This window comes from Macaca thibetana, chromosome 18 (genome assembly GCF_024542745.1).
Source record: "Macaca thibetana thibetana isolate TM-01 chromosome 18, ASM2454274v1, whole genome shotgun sequence".
In the NCBI taxonomy this organism is placed as follows: domain Eukaryota; kingdom Metazoa; phylum Chordata; class Mammalia; order Primates; family Cercopithecidae; genus Macaca; species Macaca thibetana.
In genome coordinates this window covers 20,268,096-20,273,125 of record NC_065595.1, presented here as the reverse complement: position 1 = coordinate 20,273,125, position 5,030 = coordinate 20,268,096, and the positions used below count along the sequence as shown (strand labels likewise).

The 5,030-nt window shown below is 42.7% G+C and overlaps 1 pseudogene; it reads left to right on the top strand.

The window, feature by feature from the left end:
- Positions 1–364: 364 nt before the first annotated feature.
- LOC126941081 (pleckstrin homology domain-containing family B member 2-like) lies at positions 365–4,681 on the top strand (annotated as a pseudogene).
- Positions 4,682–5,030: the final 349 nt, after the last annotated feature.

The following is a 5,030-nucleotide window of genomic DNA, read 5'->3' as shown; positions in this document are numbered from 1 at the left end:
CAGTTTGATAAGTCTGGAGGTCTGAGATCACAGAATGTCCAGGCCAAGACTTGCCCAGTCAGAATGAAACATGTTTCTGGAGGTAGGTAAATAAGACTAGGGAAGGGGAAGACACAACTATTTATCAAGTAATCTTTTCTTCCTTAACGTTCCACAAAGAATTGTTGTGGGGCCTGATAAGACACATGTGGGAGACTAAAAGCTTAATGACACTCAGCTTTTGCCAACCTAGTTCTCACTGTGTGCTTGGGAGAAGGATTCCTACTCTTGGATTTCTGTCGCTTCTTCCCCACTCCGGTGTGACTTTCTGGGTGAGCCATCTCTGCCTCCTCAATGAAATAACTGAACCAGAGAAAGTTCCCCAATGTGGGTGGATTTAGAAAAAGATATGCGTGTGGGGAGAATGACTGAACGCCTTGTGTATGGGGTGATGCAGTGGTGGTCCCCTGAAGCAGTAACCGCTGTAGCAGGCTTACCACACTGGGCCCTGATACTGCAATGTTGTGTGAACTTGGACCAATTAATGTTAAGTTTCAATGTTATTATTTGAAAAACAGGTAGTGTAAAATCTGCAATAGCTGGATTAAAAGCAAAATTTCTAGTTCCACAGGTGGAGGTTGAAGGAAGATGTTTTTCTCTAAGTGCATGGGGCCTTTGTACAGATAAGCTAGCTGCGTGGGATATAAGTAAAACAAAAACAAATTCAGATGCTGCTTCCGGTCTTTTTTAGTTTAGCAGGAAAAAAGAAGGGAGAAAGAGGCTGTAGTTTTCCTCCACTTCATTAGTGACCTGGGGAAATGGAGGGGGCACTGTTCCAGCAGCTCACTGATGCCTAATATTTGTTTACTCACAAACTTTTGATACCAAATGTGTGGGGGTTTCTCTTCCCCTCACATTAAGCAGTTCTCTAGTTCTTCGGACAACAACTGGGTGATCTACAATTCCATTCAAGTCTGATAATAATTACCTGGAGTTAGTGCAGGCCCGTAGTTAACGGCTCAGTCCCACAAAACTGGCCTCACTTCAAATGCCAATCACATGTCCTGGGTTGCACCTGCACTTTGGTTCTGATTAACTGGCTATAAATCAGGGGTTTCCATGCCCTTCTCCTCATGTTTGAGAATTTGCTGGAAAAATGTAGGAAAACCCTTTACTTACATTTACTGGTTTGTTATAAAGGATACAACTCAGAATAGCCAAATGAAGAGACACACAGGGCAAGCTACAGCAAACAGGTTCCCTATTCCGCCAGCACCTCCATGAGTTCACTAACCTCAAAGCTCCCTGAAGCCCCTTGTTTAGGGGTTTTTAGGAATGATGGATTACATCTTTGGCCATTAGTGGTTGAACTCAATCTCTGGCTCTCTCTTCTCCCTGAAGATCAGGGTGTGAAACTGAAAGTTCCAATCCTGTAATCACGCGTTGGGCTTTCTGGCAAAGCACTCCCATCCTGAGGCTGTCTAGGAGCTGCTAGTCATGAGTCATCTCATTAACATATAGAAAAACACTCTTTTTTAAGAAAAATTGTTTATTTATTTATTTATTTATTTATTTATTTATTTATTTTAGTTGTTGTTGTTTGAGATGGAGTCTCACTCTCTTGCCAAGACTGGAATGCAGGGGCGAAACCTGGATTCACTGCAACTTCTGCCTCCCAGGTTCAAGCTATTCTCATGCCTCAGCCTCCTGAGTAGCTGGGACTACAGCTGTGTGCCAACACACCCAGCTAATTTTTGTAGTTTTAGTGGAGACGGGGTTTCATCATGTTGGCCAGGCTGGTCTCGAAATCCTGACCCCAAGTGACCCACCCACCTTGTCCTCCCAAAGTTCTGGCATTACAGGCTTGAGTGCCCGGCCCTTAACTTTTATTTTAAGTTCAGGGGTACAAGGGCAGGTGTGTTACATAGGTAAACTTGTGTCATGGGGCTTGGTGTACAGATTATTTCATCACTCAGGTATTAAGCCTAGTATCTGTTAGTTATTTGTCCTGATCCTCTCCCTCCTCCCACCTCGCCACCTAGTAGGCTGGAGTGTGTATTTTTCCCCTCTAGGTATCCATGTGTTCACATGATTTAGCTGTAACTTATAAGTGAAGATATGTGGTATTTAGTTTTCTGTTCCTGGGTTAGTTTGCTAAGGATAATGGCCACCAGCTCCATCCATGTCCCTGCAAAGAACATGATCTCATTCTTTTTTATGGCTGCATAGTATTCCACAGTGTACATGTGCCACATTTTCTTTACTCAGTCTGTCACTGATAGGCATTTAGGTTGATTCCATAGCTTTGCTATTGTGAATAGTGCTGCAAGGAACATATGTGTGCATGTATCTTTATAACAGAACTGTTTATATTCCTTTGGGTATATACCCAGTAATGGGATTGCTGGGTCAAATGATATTTCTGTCTTTAGGTCCAAAAAAACCACTCTTAGTCGTGCCAGAGATTCTATGGGTCTTAGAAGCTCATGTGTCAGGAACTGTGGACTAAGACTAAATATATATTTTTATTGTAGTACATTGGCTCTGTTCATCCAGTTAGAAGAACAGCATTTCTTCAGGGGCATCTCAACAGAGACACGACATAGGGAAGGTACAAAATTCTGTATGCCTGGATGCATTGCGAGCTGGCCTAAAGAGATGCACACGGGTTCTTCCTAGAGGCTGTGGAGATGTGGTCCTGATTCTTACTGTTGGGTCCAGGCATTGGGGCCTGAAATTCCTACCACAGGAATAAAAAAAGAAAGTTCATTCATATTCAGATAGTTCTAAGCTGGTAAGTGCGTTTGTATTCAAACGCCTACATTATTTTCAAGGTGCATTAGCCCATTTATGTTTAATGCCTGTGGTTTCAACTAGCTCAGGGGCATTCTGATAACTGGAAAGAAAGCTGTTTACAAGGTGGTTTATGTCAGGTGACTTTGCCAATAAACCTGTCTTGAAAGGTTGCTGGAGGGATTATGTGAAACAGCATATCAAGATTCTAAACAGTGCCTACTACATTAAGTGCTGGATGGTGACTAAGACATACTCAGTCCCTCTCCTTATGATCCTTATGGTTTAGTGAGAAAATGGAAAAGTAAACACATCATTTCATTCTCATTCTAATTGGCCAGGGTTGTAATGCAGAGTAAAATCTGAAGAACTCCTGTAAATTGTATGCTAAATTAAGCTTAAGTGAGCACATACTATTTTCTAGGGCTCAAGTCCAAAGGTTTCATTAAATTTTTCAAGGTCTCCTTGGCTCAAAGGAGTTTAATGATCATTCTTTAGAAGTAGATGAAAAGCACCCCAAATTATCTTATGAAACACATTATTTTCCTGTTTTCCAATTCATTTTCTGAAAGCTAGCATTACATTTTATAAAAGCCAATAAAGATATTTCAAAAGTAAAACTATAGGCTGATTTTACTTATGGTTATAGATGTAAAAATTCTAGATCAAATATTCACAAACCAAATGCAGTATTGCATTAGAAGAATAGACATTGGTGTGACAGTCGGAGCTGAGGAACCGCAGTGGCGTCTTTGCATTCTCCACTCTGGCTGGCGGGTGGAGAGATGGTGTGAAGAGTGGCTGGTTGCTGCAACACATTGCTATATTGAAGCTCTGGAACAAGAATTGGTTTGACCTGTGGTCAGATGGTACCTGACCTGTTGTGATGAGCAGACTCGGCAGAGTGTTGAGGATAAGGTCCACATGCAAGTGGAATGCCTCAGCATCCCCACCGGGCAGGAATGTCAGGATAGTCAGCCTCTGGATGGAAAGTCAAAAGACTGCATACTGCCAGGAGCGGTGGCTCACGTCTGTAATCCCAGCACTTTGGGAGGTCGAGGCAGGCAGATCACTTGAGGTCAGGAGTTCAAGACCAGCCTGGCCAATGTGGTGAAACCTTGTCTCTCCTAAAAATACAAAATTTAGCCAGTCATGGTGGCACACACCTATAATCCCAGTTAGTTGGGAGGCTGAGGCAGAAGAATTGCTTGAACCTGGGAGGTAGGGGTTGCAGTGAGCCGAGATCATGCCACTGCACTACAGTCTGGGTGACAGAATGAGACTCTGTCTCAAAAAAAAAAAAAAATATATATATATATAAAATATATTGTATAATTTATAATAAATAATATTTATGCATTATATAATTATACTTAATATATTTATATTAATTGTATTAATGTAATATTTAAAAATATATAATATATAATATTCTTATTAAAATATATATCGATATATATTTTATATATATGGAAAAAGACTGCATGCTGCAGATTGTTAGGTGAGATGGGAAAGCGATTAGTCTTTGTGTAGAAAACACAGGTGATTGCTTGGCCTGGAAATTTACACTCCAAGATTCTAGGACAAACACAGCCTATGTGGGCTCCACCGTCATGATTCATGAGACACCCGTGGTTTCCTCCCCAATGCTGCTCCAGCCACTGAGGAATAGGGCCGTGAGCCATACAGTGGTGTGTGCCCGCCAGGAACTCAAACTGTCTATGCTGCTAATGGACAGGCATATGCTGTGCCCTGCCAGGACTCCTATGCAGGACTTGATGGACAGCAGCCTGCTAACCAAGTCATCATTCAAGAGTGATATCCAGACAATGACAGTGACCTGGCACTGGGCATGTTGGTGGGAGTGGCTATGGTCATGGCCGCAGGGTCTCTGTTCTGGGTCTTCTAGAGGCTGTAAGATCTTGATGTGCATAGCTTCTGATAACCCTGTATGTAGTAATATGATTTACAGGGCATTTCTGTTTGTGACAAATTTTTTTTTTTTTTTTTTTGAGACGGAGTCTTGCTGTGTCGCCCAGGCTGGAGTGCAGTGGCCGGATCTCAGCTCACTGCAAGCTCCGCCTCCCGGGTTTATGCCATTCTCCTGCCTCAGCCTCCCGAGTAGCTGGGACTACAGGCGCCCGCCACTTCGCCCGGCTAGTTTTTTGTATTTTTTAGTAGAGACGGGGTTTCACCGTGTTAGCCAGGATGGTCTCGATCTCCTGACCTCGTGATCCGCCTGTCTCGGCCTCCCAAAG